This window comes from Nicotiana tabacum, chromosome 8 (genome assembly GCF_000715075.1).
Source record: "Nicotiana tabacum cultivar K326 chromosome 8, ASM71507v2, whole genome shotgun sequence".
NCBI classification, from domain to species: domain Eukaryota; kingdom Viridiplantae; phylum Streptophyta; class Magnoliopsida; order Solanales; family Solanaceae; genus Nicotiana; species Nicotiana tabacum.
The window spans coordinates 167109134-167129086 of NC_134087.1; the positions used below are offsets into that span (position 1 = coordinate 167109134).

The window sequence follows — 19953 nt, forward strand, 5'->3', positions numbered from 1 at the left end:
GATTAGTCTTATCTTAATGGTTATTTTTACTTAAATAGGATTAATTAGTAAATGAGGTCGCATTTTAGTGTCGTTCACGGAGAAAGAATAAAATTTGGGCTCAAACAACCCATTCTAAAGCTTAATTTTCAGACCTAACCCATAATTTCCAAGCCCATAATTCCTAGGCCCATACCCCTTAACCTAAAAAACTAACCTAGACCCTTAGACCTTTAATAAGTCGTTTGGACCTAAGCTATCAAGGGACAAGACCTAATTCATATAGAATTAGCCATTTTGACCAATTTAGGACCCCCTTGACTTCGTCATCTTCAATCGCAGCCTTAGAGAACACCAAACGACCCCTGCCCTGGATCTTCTTCAGTGCTAAGGCACAAACAAAGACCCACCCTCCCGCCGGTCTTCTTCTCAGTCCTCACGCCACCAAGCGACCACCCCTGTAACCTAGCGCCGCTACTCACCCCCAAACAACCATAAAAAACATCCACTCCTATTGCCATCTTATCCACTCTTCAACTCCACACACACATACATATACACGAAATAGAGGGGAACAACCAAAGAAGAACAAAACAGAGAAATTTTTGGACAAACAATGGGGTTTGCTTGAGGTTGGAGTTGTGTTCGCCGTTCGGGTTCGTTACGATTCGCATTCCTGTTTAACTCTTGTTGCCGATTTTAGTTGATTTCGGATTCAAATGCAGCGGCCGATTTTTCTATTTTCAATTATTAAGAGAATACTTGCGTTTTCAGGTTCATCCCTCCCCTCTGTTATTTACTTATTTATTTGTTTATTTGTTGTTGTTGTTGTGGTGAATTGAGGTCTTGGAAGTGCCATTTTATGAGCTTGGTTGTGTTCACATTATTGACTTTAACGTTTGGATCTCTGATTTTGCGTGAATCTGCATTTGATAGCTAATGTGTCGAAATAGTAGTCATTGTCTTCAATTTCTTGTTCTAACATGGAATTGGCCAGATTTTGATGATATGTTATGGCCCTCATGTGATTTTTTTCAAAACCCGTGTGATGGGCGATAAAAATTGTGAGTTTATTTGAAGGTTAATCATCACTGGCAGTCCTAAGCATTTACTTCTTCCTCACTAGATCCTCACAAGATGTTCAAATAAATCACATAGCATTTACTTTCATGTGCCACAAATTTTGGAGTCCGAAGTTATTGTAAAATTTCTTAAGCTCAAGTAATGCTTGGTTTTGATGTTTTACATTCTGGGTTTGGGACATGCTGAGTTCACTGTCAATTTCCAGAAGAAAGGGTCAGCATGTTCACGAAGTCGTAGTATTAAATTGAAGTGTGATTTATTGATTTTGACCTCAGAGTTGCTTGAATATAATGACCGTGGAAACATTTCATTTATAAGAAAGTTTAATTGTTTATTCAGAGAATCATATCTTTTAATTGGAACGACTTGACTCTTAATCAGTTGGAGTACTGATGGTAAAATCGAGAATTGATGAACGCGAAACCGAATTTTGATTTAGATTAAGCATGAACCCCATAATTCGCTTTATTTGAATATAATTCCTTTCTTTTAATAAGTTGAGGTGTGCCATTCATAACTAAACCACCTATGGCCCTCATATTTTATAACTTAGATACTAAAAATGAATCTCATAGTGTGTTTTAGGCGCGTTAATTAAATAAATATCATGGCTATAGGTATGGTTCCCGTGACGTAGTTGTGATTTGTAATTACTAAAATTCGGGTGTACATTTCATGTGACCCGATTCTATTCTCTAACAATGTTAAATAGAACCTGTCGCGAATTACGGGTGCATTTCATGTAGCGTGATTTACGATGTGTTTTAAATAACCTTGAAATTTCTTGAAATATTAAAAGCGGCTAAAAAGTTAAAAATGCACAATAGGTTTAAAACGTGTAAAAGATCAGATAATTAGGCCAATAATAATAGTTGAGCGACCGTGCTAAAACCACGGAATTCGGGAATGCCTAACACCTTCTCCCGGGTTAACAGAGTTCTGCACCCGGATTTCTGTGTTCGCAGACTATAATAAGAGTCAATTTCCTCGATTCGAGATTCTAAACCGGTGACTTGGGACACCATTAACTATCCCATGTGGTGATTCTAATCTTAAATAATAATCCCATTTCAATTGTCACTTAAATTGGAAAAAACTCTCTTATACTATTTTTTTGGGGTAGGATAAAGGAGGTGTGACAGCTCTGGCGACTCTGTTGGGGATAAGAAACCAGAACTTCTTGTTCAGGCTTCAAGAATTCGAGCTTGTTTTGTGATCTTTATTTAGATTTATTTATTGTTCATATTACTGTATTTATGGACCTAATGTGCTAACTGCTGCTTATTTACTACTTTGATATTATTTGAATTTATTAAACTACACCCCTCTAAGTCATCTGAAAATGGTGCACACGTTCGCGTGGCCCACTTTTTCTGTAGAAGTTATACTAAATAGAACGAGGCTGGGCCAGCAACAAGGTCGGGTAGACTTTAGTGCTCCCGGTACGTTGCCCCCTCTTCAGCTCAAGTTGTCTGCTCGGGTAAGCTAGGTCAAGAACACAACCCAAGGTTTAAACTTAGAATAACATAATCTCATGCTGAATCACTAGTAGGAACGTTTGTTTGCATCATGTGCACTTGACTTTGGTGACTCAACATAGGGGTTGGGTCCGTCTAGGAAAGGTGTACCCAAAATAACAGACAATCTTGTTGCATCCTATGTGCTACATGTTGCATTTTATTTAAGGGTAAAAGGGTCATTTGGAAAACCAATGATTGTTGAAGGCAAATGAAAAAGAAAAAAAGAGAGGGTGAAGCGTGAAAAATAAAGAAAGTAGGGCCCAATTATAATTTTCTTTCACATTTTTTCAAGAAAAGACCAAAACAAAAATGAAATAATCCAAAAAGATTTTGCAATTACCCCATCATTTTTTTTCAAAGAAAAAAATATCCAAAAAGAGTTTACAAGTTTCATTATTTTTTTTTAAAAAAGGCAATTTTTTTTATCTAAATTAGTTTTTTTTAATTCTCGCCCGTATCCGATTTGCCCGAACTACGTAAACCTGATTCTCATCTCTCGGGGCGGGATACTTAGGAAACCCACATAGGGTCCGGTCTTCCTAGTGAGTCTTAGGTTCTTGGCTTCGCGGGGTCTTAGCCAAATTTTGCACTTCTAGCCACCTTTTGGAACATAAGTCATTTTGCAAAAATAACCTCAATCATGTCTTGCATGCATCCAACAGGGAGTGTTATTGTCTTACATAATGTTCTAGGTCTTTAACTTTATTTGGTCTTAATTTTTTTATATAGGTGTGGGTCTACTTACCGGAGTTAGAGCATATGTAACGACCCGACTGGTCGTTTTGAGCTTTTGCACTTTGCTCGCCAGTTCTCGAGCGTGACTTTCCCCGTGTGATGTATTATGATTTATGTAAATCATTGGTTTTGATTTTCAGGGTAATCGGAGTGAATTTGGAAGAAACAGTTCTCAGTTGAAGCTTGGAATTTGAAAGGTTTGACCAAGATTTGACTTTTTTGTATATGATCTCAGATCGGAATTTTTATGATTTTGTTAGCTCCGTTGGGTAATTTGGGACTTAGGAGCATGATTGGAATGCATTTTGGGAAGTCCGTGGAAGGTTTAGGCTTGAATTGGTGAAATTGAGATTTCAGCGTTTTCCGGTTGATAGGTGAGATTTTGATATAGAGGTCGGAATGAAATTCTGGAAGTTGCAGTAGTTTCGTTGTGTCATTTGGGGTGTGTGCGCAAAATTTTAGGTCATTCGGACGTGGTTTGTTTGGGTTTTTGATCAAAAGCGTAATTCGGAAGATTTTACAAAGTTTGGCTTGAATCCGAGGTGTTTTGGATGATTTGATGTTATTGAAGGTGTTTTTATGATTGGAACAAGTTTGAATAATGTTATGGGATATGTTGGCATGTTTGGTTGAGGTCCCGAGGGCTCGGGTGAGTTTCGGGTGGTCAACCGGACTATTTCATGTTGTGAAATATTGCAGAATCTCAGCTGTTGGTGTTGCAGGTTTTTGACTTTCGCGTTCGCGAAGCATGTTCCGCGATCGTTAAGTGTGAGATCGATGTTCTTCGCGTTCACATTATCTCTGTCGCGTTCGCGATGTTTTGATGTTTTGGTCATCGCATTCGCGAGGTGCAGGTCGCGTTCGCATAGAGGAAGAAGGATAGATGAGTCTCCAGTGCATTTGTTCTACGCGTTCAAGTAGTAGGTGTCACGATCGTGAAGCATTGAGGCAGTTGGGCATCGCATTCGCGATATGGGTCTCATGTTCGCATAGAAGAAAACCCTGTCTGTGAAGCAGCGTGCTTCACGAATGCGAGGGAAGTGCCGCGTTCGTGATGAAGGAAAGTCTGGGCAGACAGTTTATGTTTTAAAATCGAGGGTTTAAGTCCAATTTCATAAAAACCATTGGAGAGCTCGGGAGAAGGTGGAATTGGAAGAGATTTTCAGTGGAGCTATTGGGCAAGTATTCTTACTCATATTTTGGTTAATTCTATGATTTGGTCTTGAATTTCATCATTTAATTTGAGAAATTAGAGTGAAAAGTGGGGGAAAATGGAAGAAAAGTTTGAGATTTCTTTTGGGGATTTGAATGGGCAACGAAGGCCGGATTTTGATGAAATTGATATGGGTAGACTCGTGAGTGAATGAGGATTCTATTGATGTGATTTTTATTGGATTCCGAGATGTGGGCTTGAGGGCCGGGTTTGAGCAATTTCGGGATTTTGATGTTAAATTGGATATTTTCGAGAGAACTTTGTTCCCTTAGCATATTATAATTATTATGTACTGATTGTGGCTAGATTTGGAGCATCCAGAGGTCGATTCATTCGGGCGAGGCATCGCGAGCTATAGTTTGGACTGGATCGAGGTGAATAATGATTGTAAATGATGTTTTGAGGGTTCGAAACCCCGGATTTGCACATCGTAGTGCTATATTGAGGTGAGGAACACGCTAGATGATGAGCGTGGGGTTGTGAACTATTGGGGATTGTCATTTAGTCCATCACGATTGACTATTTTACCGCATATTTGACTGAAATGTATCTGCTATCCTCACTATTTTGACTTTATACTTGAACTCAGTCATGTGATTTTTCCACGGTTTTCAAAACTCAGCCATGTTTACTCAGTTTTAATACTTAAATGATATTTTGAATAATATTATGGGCTGAGCGTCATGTTTTACTGTTGCCCGAGTGGCTTATGTGATTTTCGAATGAGTAAGGCCGAGGGCCTGTATTGTGAGGATACATTTGGGTCGGGCTGCACGACGTAGCAATGAGATACTGGTTATGATAATGAGGCCGAGGGCCTGAGATATGTATGCCACGAGGTGGCTTGATATTGATATGAGGCCGAGAGCATGTTTATGATGCCATGAGATGGCTAGATATTGCGCTTGGGTCCTAAGGGGCCCCTCCCGAAGTCTGCACACCCCAGTGAACGCGGGTACCCATTGTGTTGTGAGATATAGCCCGAGGGGCTAGTAATGTTCTATGTGATTGCCCGAGGGGCTGGTATTGTTCTGAGACATTGCCCGAGGGACGGATTTGTGGATATTGTGCCCGAGGGGAGAACCTTATGTGCTTTTCTTTCTTATTTGTCTGTCATTTACCTGTTTAATTGTGTATTTGTGCCCGAGGGGCGGATTTCTGTGCTTATCTGCACTAATTGCATTGCATTCATTTGCAAAACTTTTGAAAAAGTAATTTTCAAAGAAGTTTAAACTGAGCTAAGATGTTTTAAGAGATTTTAAAGCTTCATTGCTTTCTTACTGGTTTTTGAACGGCTTCTATAAAACATCTTGATATGATCTACGTGATTTCTTACCATTCAGAATTTAGTTATGATTATTACTCACTGAGATGGAGTACTCACTTTACTCCCTGCACCTTATGTGCAGATTCAGGTACTTCTGAACCCGGTAGCGGGTATTAGTTGATCGGAGGCAGAGTCATCGGAGTTTAGCAAGGTAGATGCCGGCGTTCGCAACACTGCTTTTCTACCTCTCCATTTTATTAGTCTGTATTTTGTACATTTCAAAATTTTCAGTTGTATTTAGACCCTAGTAGATGCTTGTGACTTGTGACACCCCGGTATCGGGCTATGTTTGGGCTGTATTCCGCACATTATACTATCTTTTGCTTAGTCTTTGGCTTATTTACGTATGCTTAGACTGTTTAGTAATGTTTAACTATTTTAAAAATTGAATTGGGACTAGTTGTCTGGCCTTGTCTTCACGAGAGGTGCCATCACGACCGGGTCTGGGTTTAGGGTCGTGACAAGTTGGTATCACAGCCTAGGTTACATAGGTCTCATGAGTCATGAGCAGGTTTAGTAGAGTCTCACGGATCGGTATGGAGACGTCTATATTTATCATTAAGAGGCTGCATAACCTTTAGGAAAACTTCGCATTCTTGAATTCTTATCGTGCATCCTTGATTCAGCTTGAAATGTAACTCTTTGAATTCCTTCTACGCGTTTGTATGCGCGCATGAGTGCTCAGTACTAGATGTGCATCGATGGATTGTGATTCCCTGTTCGAGGGGCGAGATGTGATCTCTGTGAGTTGATGCTGGGCCAATCTAGAGGATTTGAGGCCAGATATTTGCCTATAGCATGAGCACCGAGGTGCTGATTGTGTGAGCAAGTGTTTTGAACTTATATGTTCGGTACTATCCCTATTAGTGGAAGTGACGGCTGAATGGCTATGTGATGATTATGTTAGTACTGTGAGATGTATCCATATGATTTGGAAGCGATGAGAAAGGTCTTCTGGAGGATAAAAGAACTATTAGGTACTTGAATTCCATCTTGATTCGAGGTATAACCCCAAGTTATGAGCGTGTGAAGAATTTTTTCATGTTTCCTAGTTGGGAGTGAAGTAAATCTCATGTTGTAGTATGAGTTCAGGATCAGGGAGACTAAGTGACTGCGTGAAGTTCATGACGGTGGAAGGCATGCGGAAAGGTTAGTTTGAGGTGAAGCAGGTGGTTTATCTCCCGCGGAGTGTTCGGATGTTTGTGCGATCTTTATGTTGTTTGTTAGAAGATCTCATTTGCAAGTGAAAGATATGTATTGTAATTTAAATTGGGTCACTTAAGAGAGTGGGTTTAACTGTTGCGAGAGTGAATGCAAGATTTTCATAAGATTTAAAGTACCAGGTGCTCTGTGTTTAACGAGTGTATATTTGGTTGAGTTTAATCTCACTATGGTATTATGGCAGCAATAGAGTATATGCGTTATGAGTTATTGAGTGTGTTTTGATCTATGGCTTCGAGCCAAGTGGGGGAGTCTGCTATTGATTAGTTGATTGCACGGTTATGTGCTATGTTGGTTCCAGTTTGAGGCCGGTAGGTGAATCAGTTATGATTTATGGAGATTGAGGTCGAGGATGGCTCGAGTGAAGGGAAAATTTTACAAAAGTTATATTATGCTTCATAGGTGCATGAGGATCACGGAATGTCTTGAGTTGTTGTTGGTAAAGGATGCTCAGTGCGTAGAGCAGGAAGTTTCTTGGTTGTATTGGGATGAGGTTACATTCTACGGTGCCGGAGTGCTAATGAGGCACGAGTTGTTCTGTTCGTTTGATCAGGCTAATTGCGGGTTGAGTAGAGTGGATGACTCTCTGGAATGGTTCTAATGGGTTCAAGATTTTCAGGTAATAATTGGAGATTTTCAAGTGTATAATTGGGCTAGAGATTGAGGTTCTATATTAGAGGGTGCCAAGATTTGTGTCATCTCTATATCAATTACGGGATTCTATATATCAGTATTAGGAAGGTAATGGTTCCAGATTCATAGGAAGTCCCTTTGGGGTAGGTATTTTAAATGTGGTGCTTTTGGAAACATTTAAGAGAGCACTCAATGGCTTATGAGCGTTAGACAGTGTGATTTTATGCTTAGGTCTCGTGTGGTAAGTCTGGGTTGAGGAATTTCGGTGCTACAACAAGTGGGAATATCAAGATGAAGGTAAATCAGAAGGAAACTCAGATAGGGATAGCTTGGTAGTAGACCGGACCAGTATGGTAAGGATATGATTAGTTCCTTTGGTGTGTACGGGGTGATGAGTTCCTACAGGTATTTCGTGGCAATGCTCTTAGGTTTTGATGGCATGCGTAGCTTGGTCGAGTTAGAAGGATTCTATACTGGTAGGTCTGGTTTGTGCAAGGGGAAATCGGAGAGTTCTTGATGGTTTCTACCTCGGTTGGAGATGTATATTTTCTATGGGAATGAGGAGCATGAGATGTATAGTGATTTTCTTCTAGATAGGATCAATAGAAAGTACTTGACTAGTTGAGTACGTAGTTGTTTGTGGCTCGGAAGGGAGAAGAAGTTCTCATGTTAGCCTAGGATGGTATAATATATGCGGTATGTTGTAGAGGATTGAGATTTGCGTGTGTAAGGTTACGGTTCAGTTCTAAACGAAAAGTCATAAAATTCTTAGGCAGCACGGGCAATTTAAGATGATTAGATAAATGAGCTTTAGATGATTAGGGGGATGATCTTCAGATGATTAAGAAAATGGTATTGCTAATTGGAGTGATTTGATGAGGGTATATGTTTCAGAAAAGGCAATGTGATTAAGTTGATGGTACTTCGGTAGTATTGCAGCGCTTTCTTGTTAGATCGACTGCTTGTGTGCGGTAAAATTGGGGGAATCCATTTCCCACCATTGAGGTATGTTCGGAGTACCCTAACAACATATTGAGGCCATAGGATCGTGATCGAGCTCCCTATCTCGAGTATCATCCGTGGCTCTGCAGTGGCTCGAGGGTTAGAGGATCTGTCCGCGACTTAGCAGAAGTCACGAAGACGAGAAACTCTCGAGGAGATAACCAGAATCAATAGGTTCTAGTGTCTTTTCCAGACATCCCATCCCCGAATCTTTACATTTAATGTGCCTTGTATTATACCGAGTCCCCTCGCCTATATAAGGGGGACTCACCTTACCTTGTAAGGGACTGATGTTGCTCCACTTCTCCGCAAATGCAATAATCTCTCTCTCTCTCTCTCTCTTTCTTCTAAATTGTCTATCTTCATTGGCCTCGAGGTCGCCATAGCACTTTGTCGTTTTCTTCTTTGTTCTTCGTTACTTTGCTCAATATTGATAATATATAGCCTTGCATAGCTATATTTTTGCCTGTTATCCCCTTCCCCGCTACCCTCGATAGCCTGAGATAGGCTCGAACCTCGGCCCCGAGGTGTCTTCTGGCTGATCTTATGCCCGGGCAACAACCCCTTATTGGTTCGATTACTGCCTTGCTTAACTCGCTTTTCGTCATTATACTTCACATTTTAGCACTAACTGCCTTAACAAACTAGCTCGGGAATAGATCACGTATTTTTAGAATCCCATTTACAAATTTAATTGTTGTTACCATTTTCACGGTAAACAGTTTGGCGCCCACCGTGGGGCTAAAAACAATAGTGATTATTTTCTTGTTAGTTTCGGCACTTGAACACACGATATCTTTCACATTTTTTCTTGCCCAAGATCTTTCGATTTCAGGTTAATGACCAGCTTGATAAGGGAAATCGAGAATGATAACCCCAAAAATCACAAAGAGAACAGTATGGCCGTTCTAACGGCTGGTGCGACACCGCAGGACCCCGATAACGCATCTAGATCAGTTCGAGTGGACGCGAGCCTGCACACCGCGCAGCGGGGCAACGAAGTCTCGTGCACCAATGACGACATACAGAACGTTGACGAACATGAAGCCCAAAAAATCCCAACCTAGGTAGAACAAGAAGTTAATCTTCATATGAGTTTTGAAATGTTGCAGGAACGACATTTGGCTTTCGCTCAGTTGTAGAGTCGCCCGGAGACACCTGCTGCAGCAGCACCAGAAATATCTTCTTATGTCGAGCCAGTACCCGAGAAATAGGGCAATGACGGTCCGACAACCTACCCTGTCGCAGTAAGGATGTTTGAAGACCTTATCAAAAGGATCGAATCATGCTTGCGGAAACTCTAACAGCAACCGTCTCCCGAAGATACGATCCCGGAACTCATTTCACAAAAGTCAGAATGACGAATCTGCCTATGTGTGATAGGACCTCGAATCCTTACGGGCGCATCACCACTTACGCATGCTTGTCCAGGGATAGCGACCTCCAAAATGTTGAACTCAAGCCCATCCCGATAAGGAGACTCAAAGAAACTCTCCCGAAAGAAACCATGACGCAGCGCCACTACCCGACACCTAACCTTGCGGACCCGCTCACCGTACCAGCACGGTCCTCCGCAGAAACACGCACCGGCGCCATCAAAGCAATACAAAGAGGGCCCTATGCACTTGAAGTCGAATGGAGAAGAAATAAAGTGTCGCGAGAAGCGGCACCCTGCTCCCCGAAAGAATGAATGAGACCGCTCCCGGTTTCGAGTAGTTGGGCAACACCGGCCTTCGCCTAAAACCTAAACGAAGCATACCCGATAGCTACAGGGCATTTCAAGCAAAGCCTGGTCAGATATCCGGTCAAGTCCTGGTTGGATTCCCGCAACCGACACCGGTCCTGGATCAGAGCCGTAGACAACCATTCGGGAACCTCCTCGGGTTCTACAAATCTAGGCGGATTCCCGGCAAAGAAGCTGACGCCAAGCGAATGGAGGCTTCGTCCGTGTGCCACGAACGGCAGAAACGACTCAAGGTGCAGTCTGCCTCGCAACACTAAGGCAATAATCCAAAGGCAGTACCCTCGAGGAACCCCCAATGGAACCAGATTCAAGGAGACACAACTGGCAAGGAATCCTCGTCCGATAGAGTATGACTTCAACATTGTTGTACCAAGCATCGTGATCGCCGTAAGCGAAGCCAGGAACGCCCGGCGGCTCAGACCTATTGAATCTAAACCCCTCCAAGGAAGCCACGGCCTGCCACGGGAACCACGAGGTGCTGGGGGTCACAGGCCCAAAAGAGCAACAACTATACCATTCAACAAAGGTCTCCACAAAGTGTCATCGAGCGAGCAGACCCAGATACAGCTCCACGAGAGGAAGGAGATCGAGAAAAATGGAGCCGACGAGCCACGCTGCATCGCCGCAGCTGTAAAAGGACGGCGACACTCTAGAAAGATATGTAGAGTGTAGAGTGTAAGTGCCCATCACCAGAAAGGGACGGTCCCAGAAAATGCTCCCAAAGGACACCCTCGCGCCCGAGGGAAGGGACGCCGAGACTCTACCTCGGCATCACATTAACGTATTGGTAATCCCCCTTTTTATTTGACTTATTTCAATAAAATATGAGTTTATGAGTACAGGTGGTTCGGCCAACTATACCGATGATGTCAGGCCAAAGTCGATAGGGAAATCCGAATCGACATCGCTCTCGCGCCGAGTCTCTGATAGGTTCTTGATGGCAATCGCCACAACAACCAAATCGCTCTCTCTATGCAACCCACCCGAGCTCGGGCTGATACGTCGAGCACACAGAGCGCGGGCGCTTTATAAAGACGATAGCAGATACTTCACCCGAAGGTGACTCAGACCCTGCTCCGCCATAGGGGTGAAACCCCAAGACAAATGCGGGATTAAAGTATTTAGCTACAAGCGATGAGAGGAGATCCCTCACCATGTGACCCATCGCCGGTATTTCCCTCGAAGGGATCAAAGGGTGAGCAGAACCATATCTTCGGTCAGGCCCGATCGAACGAGGCAAAAGGCTGCATCAGGGCTCACTCTCCGAAACGTCGCCTACGCATCTCGTAGAAAGGAATAACTACTTCAACCCTTTGTTGTTTCCTTTCTTTTCTTTCCGCTAACCTGTATGCAGGCAGTCAGCTGCGGCATTCGGTAGTTTTTGACCCCACTTGTGGATTCGAGGCCCCCACGGGACCTACTGATACCCAATTTTTCCCTATGTATTTCTTTTACTTGCAAATACCTTCAAATATCATATACATACATATATAAGTATGCCCAAGTGTTTTAGTATTTTTCCAATTTTTTAAAATATTTTTAAATTGATTTATTGCTCAATAATTATTCCAAAAATTATCACTTTGGTGAATAACTTATTTTATTCTCATATTTATACCAAAATATAGGTAGGTTACTTTTCATATATTTTTTACAAATTAATTTGGTATTTTAAAAGCTTAATTGCATATAATTGCAATGTTAGTCTGCTTTAAGATTTAATAGCATTTTATAATTATGAAACTGGTTGCAATAGTTTTTAATTAATATTTATATACTATTAACGGATCCAGTACTTTTAATTTGCTTTCAAAATCATTTTTTACTATTTTTATAAAATAAAAAGGGAAAACTGGCTATTTTAATTTTGGCCTCAGTTCGTTTCAATTGTAGTCCCATTACATTCCGATTTTAGCCTAAAATTGACCCAATTTCAAACTCAAATTCGGACCAGCCCAATTACCACTCTAACCCGACCCAGCACCTATTCAACCGACCCAGCCCATAACCCCTTTTAATCCCGACCGTTGATCATTTAGATCAACGCCCATCGTTGCTTCTTACCTTTTTTAATTTAAACGACCCTAAACCCTACCTCATTCTTTCAGAGACTACGCCTTTGAATCCATTCTTTCTCTCAACTCTCTCTCAACTCACCTTAAACCCTAGCCGCCGCCTCTCACTGAAACCCTAATCCATGGCTTCCCAGGCTCATCGGAGGCCTATACCAGCCTCTCATGGCTTCTACGTGCTCGTTTCTGAGGTCCTATGACCAGATCTTGAAAGGTTTCGACCAAGCCTTTGCTTGATGACTATTCTCCGGTCGTCTTCAACCTTTGTCCGGCCAGCCATGGCTATACGAGTTCGACCTTCGACTCTCCTGCTTAGATCGATGGTTTTCAAAGCCTTCCTCATCACCTGGGTTTCTCACGAAACTCTAATCTCTAAGGTTCCTCCGATTTTATTTCAGATTTGCTCTGGATCTATGTGTGTTTTGAACTTGCTAAGCATTTTTTCTTGAAGTTTCTTTAATTTTGCTTTCAAAACTATTTATTCTTCAACTAGGGTTTCATGTTAAGTTATTTCGAATCTCTTCTCTGATTCTCAACATGTTTTGCTGTGTTTTGCTTGTGTTGTTTTTCTATTTGAGTTAGCATGTTGAAAACCATAATTTTTGGAATTTTGTTTGAGTTTCTTAGTCTGTTTGTTTGTATTAGTTTGATTTACCTTGTTTACACCTTATTAGCGTTGAAAACCCTAATTTTTCGGGTTTATTTGAGATTCTGAATTCGCTTGTTTGTTTCACTTGTTTATCGCCTCTAAACTCGACTAATTTTCAAAAACCCTAGTTCTTTGGGGCCTATTCGAGTCCCTTGCGTTTATTCGTGCAATTCGTCTGTCTGAAGTTGCTCAACCTGATTCTTTTAGTTTCAACATCTCTCTTCCTTATGTGATTCCTTTTTGTTCTGAGTTCCGACTATCTGTCAAACTCGACTGTATTTTCAGAAAGGTTTTTACTTGATTCTTCGCATGCTTCTGATCTTTTCCTCTACTACTAAATCACTGAAACCTGACCTACATGACTATCATGCTATGAATGCTTGCTCAATGTTATTACTGTATGTTGTTCCTTCTCGCCATAGCTTGGCCTCACATGCTTATTACTTGTGCACTTCATTTATATACTGAGTCCCTTCTGCAATTGATTTTCAAACTCGTGATTGATTGTCAAAACTTTTCCTTATGAAATTCTGATTTTTTACTCGCCCATTAAGGGTTAATTGTTTCTCTTTCTTTGTTTGGCCTTACCAGATCCTTTCCAAAATAAGTACATTCTTGTATTTAGACTTAATCCCTTACTATATGGTTTTACTGCTCCTTTTATGGTAACAATCATTCTGCTTACAAATTGATCTTTTTTTCTTATATTAATCCTGTTAGTGTCCGTTTGAGCAGTAATCCCTTGATTAAAGGAGAATACCTGGGTTAATTGATTCTGACTGTGTTTATTTCCATCTTTGTGTTGAAACCTTATTTGTTACCTTATTCTCTACTCGTTTTCAAAACTATAAATACTTGTTCCTCTTCTCTTTCAAAAAACAAGTTCGAACACACAGCATAAGTCACCACTTCTTCTCTCAAATACACTTAGGTTTTCTAAAAAAAGCATTCGAGTTTTCTCTAAACTCATAAGCTCTCTTCTCTGATTGTGTTTTGGCTGCAAGTATCTTGCTTTTCTTTGTGCTTACTTTTCTGCAACTGGTATGTCTCTTCTTGTTTAAATTCTGCCCCCTCTCTTATGTGTTTATGCTTCAGTCTTTTCTTTGTTTATTTTACTGCTTTCTGCAAGCTTGTTATTCCTGCTCCTATATGAATCCACATCCCTGAACCCTTTGTCTGCTGAGTTATGGTTCAGAAAACATGACAACCCTTGACATTGTTGTTCATGTATATGGACTGGACTCCCTGAGTCCTAAACTCTTTCAATTCCCATTCATTTTCCCCCTTATATGTATTCTGAGCTTGAGACCATGGTCTGGCAGTGTCCTAATCACTGCCCAGACCATAGTCTGACCTTCAATAGGTCTGAGCTCTTATTTGTTGGCTGAACAGGCTTGGTCAGGGGTGTGCCAGCCTACCTCGTGGCTAGGCATGACCACCAGCCTGCCATGGTATTCCCCAACCCCCTCTCTTACACTTACACTCATTCTTAGAACCTAAGTTCTGCTCCTCTCTTGTGAGCCTTGCTTTGGGATCCATGAGCTCCCTCTGAACTTGGACACCTGAGGGCTGGCTCTTCAACACTGCACTGTAACTCTTTCTAATTAACATCTTGGGTGCAAGCACTGCCTGGAGTTCCTGAAACTCCTTGGATCTTTGAAACACCCTAGATAAGAGAAGGCTTTGGCAATCTGGATCTCGGAAGTGGTTCAATCTCATATTGTTAGATACTAAGTCTGAATTAGGCTGCTCGGATGAAGCTGTAATTTCTGATGTATTTTTAATTTCTGTCTTATTTTTTACTGGTTTGTAATAATTTGTATAAACTCATGGAATTTTAGTGAAAAGGGGAGGGGGTTACTTTTCATGCACAAAAGGGTAGAAATCATGTCTATAGGTTTAATTTCTACACTGCGCAATTTCACACGTAGAGACCATGCCTATAGGATTTAACTTCTAAACTTTCTGCAACTATGCATATAGATACCGTGCTCATAGGGGTTTACATTTCTGCACATAATGATACCATTAGGAAAATTGTAGGCTTAATTATAAAGTTGCATATAGATACCATGTTTGTAAGACTCCTGTTAAAAAAGTGTTAAAATCAGTTAACGTATAGAAAGCATGCCTATAGGAACTTCGAGTCGGAACTGTCTTATTTGTTCAAAACAGCACCACCCATTTAAATTAATATATACTTTGGTAAAACTGGCAGTCTTTTGTGATTTTCTGAACCTCGTAACTTAACAAACATTTTCTAAACCAAACTGGCATTTTCTGAAACTCATTTTTTTCCGATAAGGTTCATGAAACTCTTTTTTTTTCAACTAGTCTACATGTCTTCTGAAGCTCCTTTCTTTTCTTTTAAATCTTTTTCAAAACGGTACATTCTTTTTCTGAAACTCGTTTCACTCTGATAAAAAACTGGTAACTCTTCATAACCGGTTCGCTTTTCGAAATCGTTAGTTCTATCCAACACATAGTTGAAAGTAGACTAGTCCTTAAGAACTGCATTCGAGCGAGCCTAATGAGGACTTCCTGTCTAAAAGTATGTGTTGAACCAGTCCTCTTATGTGTTTTGATTGAAGCCTAGTGTTTTTTCCTTTAAAAGCTCTCAAAAGGTCCCAAAATCCCTTTCCCTTTAGGATTAGTAGTCCTAAATGCCTCCGGGACTGATAGGATTGGGACGGGTACTAGCATGCAATAAGTAACGAAACTTTCCGCGTTTTAATACCTTTACGGGGTGGGATGGGTAGAATATGGAGATGATGACCGATGCGCTAATATCACGTGCGACCACTCTTTTTTGAGGAATGATTGCTGGGTATTGCATTGAAGTGATCCATATTAATCGTAAACCTAGGACCCCCTCCCTTTATTTGCTTTCATCTCTTCTCGTGAAACCATTCAAATCTTTTTTCATAAATTTCTGTCCTCTCTACTTACCTTCAAAAGTTTTCAACCTAATTGCAATGTTGTATGCAAGTCCTTAATTGAGCCTTGATTGTTTACTTGTAAAGTCACAATTGTAACATGGTCGAGACCATACTAGTGGATCTTAAGGGGTGCCTAACACCTTCCCCTCGAGATAATTTCTAGCCCTTACCCAAACTCTTGTTTTTCCAACTCAAACCTTTCTTAAAGTGTCCTAATGCACTATAATCATTAGGTGGCGACTTTTCAAAATTCCAAAACCCAATTCTCGAAAGGGAATAGAGTTGTCCTCCCAATGTCGTATACCCGATTTCTACCCGTAGAAAAAGGGGGCGTCGACAGCATGGCGACTTTACTGGGGATTCTTTAGGCTTTTACCACTGCATGCTGCTTGTGACTCTATTATCTCATTAATTGCTTTATTTACTGTCTTTTATTCTTTCACTACGAAACTGACTTGGCTCTTCATGTCTTTTCTTTCCTTTAACTGCTTTCCTTTACTGCTTTATTTCAATACTGTTGTAATTACTGCAATTATTGTAATCATTTATCTTATGAACGTGGAAATACATGTCAATTTGTTTCATTCTTGTAAACTGCATCTTCAACATCATATTCCACTCGTGCCAAACAAATACCATAGCAACGCTTATAATGAGTGGTTGCGCTCTTCCAATATTATCACCCTTTAAATTCGGCAAAGGCGTATTTGCGGTAAAACCAATTTATCAGCGGTGCAGTCGATGGTTCCGTGCCTTTCCCTCTTGAGTTGTCCGCTCAAGAGTACCCGTCTAATACCCCAATAGAAACCTTACTCTATTTAACTGTGCATGCATCATAGTCAAACCTAGCCGAGTCAGTTATGTTGTCCACATAATGACTCATTAAGATAGCCTTGTCCGAAGTCCACTGGGTTTCCTTGAAACCCAAATGGACACCAACATATTCTTACATTTATTTGGAGAACTAAATGCTTTTTATGCTGATTATTGGTATTAAATAGTCGAGTCCGGTGGGGGTGAGGTCTTAACCCTTTTGTTTTGCAGAAAATGAATGACAAAGTTCCTGACTTCGGTATGGTAAACATACCTTCACTCTTGCAGACTTGGTGGAGAAACCTCCCATCGAGCAACCAAATCAACGAATGGAAAGAGAGAGTCACCAAGGCTAGTGAGAAGCTAGAATACCTGGAGTATAGCTTGCTGGAATTGGAAGGGAAAGTGAGGAAAAGAGTCATCGATTGTCAAAATGCTGAGGAAGGCAAAGGAGAACGTCTGGGGATGGCATTTTTACTAGAAAATCTGCGCGAGCTGGAGGACTTAATCAACGAGAACATTCAACCTGAAGAAGGTTCTTCTGGGACCAAGTAGTTAGGAGTCTTTCTTTTCGCTTTTAATGTAATAAGGCCAATGGCCATTAGTGACATTTTTACTTTCCGCTATTTTAGTGTCGTTTTGGGATTTGTCTTATTTTTGTCAATAAAATGAGGCATTTAGCATTATAAGTTCTCCAAATTAACTTGTCGCTAGGCCTACCTCGGGCACAACGAGGCACCCAAATTAGGACACGATTTATATTCTTGCACAATATGTTTAAATATTGCAACATTTTTTCTTCATAATCCGCACTAACTTGTTACCTTTTTTGTTTTTCTTTTCTTTTATTATTCCCCTCCCCAAAGGTTAGTTCGTGCATTCTGGCACCATCATCATACAGTACGAGATCCAAGGGCCCTCTACCTCCTCCTCTGAGTCCTATCCGGAACAAGAACAAAAGTAGAATGGAAGATTCAAGTGCCAGAAAGGAAAGAATTGAGATTCCTCAGGGTACCCCGATTGCTAAGGAAACTGCTGCCCAACTTGAGCAGAAATTATTAAAGTTCCGAGAAGAACTGGATCAAGTTCGGAACTTGGCAATTTATCATTCTCTCTCATCGCTCCTGATGTCAACTTTCCAAATGCTCAAAATCCCGCACCTCCACAGAACTCCCCACAACCACAGATGAAACCCACTCATGCTCAACACCGCAATACATGCCACACTCCAAACAACGCTCCACTACTCATTCTTGAACCACGGAACACCACAAACGACCACCTCCACAACACTCCTATCTACGTAGATACTGTACCCCACTACACTCAACCAATCTCAAGTGCACCTGAGTCTGATGACAAGGACTCTCTTATTAGAAACTTGGCAGGAGAACTCAAGAAGTTGACCCGCCGAGTCTAGGGCGTGGAAGGCAATAGAGGTATAGAGGGGCTTAATTATAGTGACCTCTGCATTCAGCCAGACGTTGAACTTCCGTAGGGGTACAAACCTCCCAAGATCAAAATGTTCGATGGCATGGGAGATCCTAGAATCCATTTGAGGACATATTGTGATAAGCTGGCCGGAGTCGGAAGGGATGAGAAAATCCGTATGAAACTCTTTGTGAGAAGTCTGAAAGGGGATGCTTTATCCTGGTACATCAGTTAGGACCCCAAGAGATGGACAAGCTGGATAGGTTCCGATTCAATACAGAGAACGCACCGGATGTATTCTACATCCAGAATTTGAAGAAGAAGCCTACCGAGACATTCCGCGAGTATGCTACTCGTTGGAGATCAGAGGCTGCTAAGGTCAGGCCAGCTTTAGAAGAGGAACAGATGAACAGATTCTTCGTCCAAGCTCAGGATCCACAATATTATGAGAGGTTGATGTTGATCGAGTGCCAGAAATTCTCCGATATCATCAAACTGGGAGAAAGAATTGAGGAAGGCATTAAGAATGGTATGGTTACTAATCTTGAAGAATTGCAGGCCACCAACAAGGCTTTACAGTCTGGTGGAACGTCCAAGAAGAAGGATGTGAGTGTCGTGATAGTCGCATAGGGAGCCAAATCACCACTAAAATACCACACTTACTCGTCACCTCCACTTATATATCAGCCTATCCCGAATTACCAAACACCCGCACCCTCTTACCAAAATCCACCACCCGTTTACCAATCATCTCCACCTATCACATATCAACCCACTTCACCCAGATACTCTCAAGTTGCACCTGTTTACCAAGCATATAATGCCCAACCCTCTCACTACCAATCACCTCCCACTTGCCAAAATTTCCCTAGACCCAGACCAAATTTTGACCGTAGACCTCCCAGACAATATACAGCCACCGCTGAGCCAATTGACCAGCTGTATGAGAAACTTAAAGTTGTTGGTTACGTCTCCCCTATCCTTGCCATAACTTTAGAAAAACCTTCCCAGTGGGTCAACCCTAATAAGACCTGTGCGTACCACTCCGATATGAAAGGACATACCATTGACGAGTGCCGCTCATTGATGGACAAGATTCAAACTTTGATCGACAATAAGGTTATCGTAGCAAAGAAGCCTGCTCCTAATGTCCGCAACAACCCTCTGCCTGATCACAAAGGTGGAGACATTCACATGATCAAGATCGAAGATGACTGGGACCACAAGGGGTCGATAGGATTGATTGCTGAGGGCGATGAGCCAAAGAAACCGGCAGTCACGCTTAACTCAATTGTTGTGCAGAATGAGCCCTCCAAGGGCGATGAAGTAAATATGTCTATACCTCTCGAATTTGAAGCACCTTTTTCTACAAAGGCGCCCAGACCAATTAAGGTTGAGTTTGGAGTCCCGAAGGCACCTGCACCTTTCGAAGTTGTTGTGTTACCGCCAAGGGTACCTATTCCTGTAGCAATGTCAGACATAACACCATTCCACTCAAATGCCATACCATGGGATTACACAGCTGAAGCAAGGAGGAAAGGGAAGACCAAGACGGGAGAAGCAATTGTTGCGCAGGGTATGACCATAACATG

The 19953-nt window shown here is 41.5% G+C and overlaps 1 long non-coding RNA gene across 2 annotated transcripts; it reads left to right on the plus strand.

Moving 5' to 3' along the window:
* The first annotated feature begins 262 nt into the window (after nt 1-262).
* On the plus strand, nt 263-6184 carry LOC107780678 (uncharacterized). 2 transcript variants are annotated; one of them, XR_012694334.1, is made up of 3 exons: nt 263-753; nt 3458-3514; nt 5940-6184. It is a non-coding gene; the product is annotated as an uncharacterized LOC107780678 (long non-coding RNA). The 2 variants fall into 2 exon arrangements; XR_001646877.2 differs by lacking the exon at nt 3458-3514.
* Nucleotides 6185-19953: the final 13769 nt, after the last annotated feature.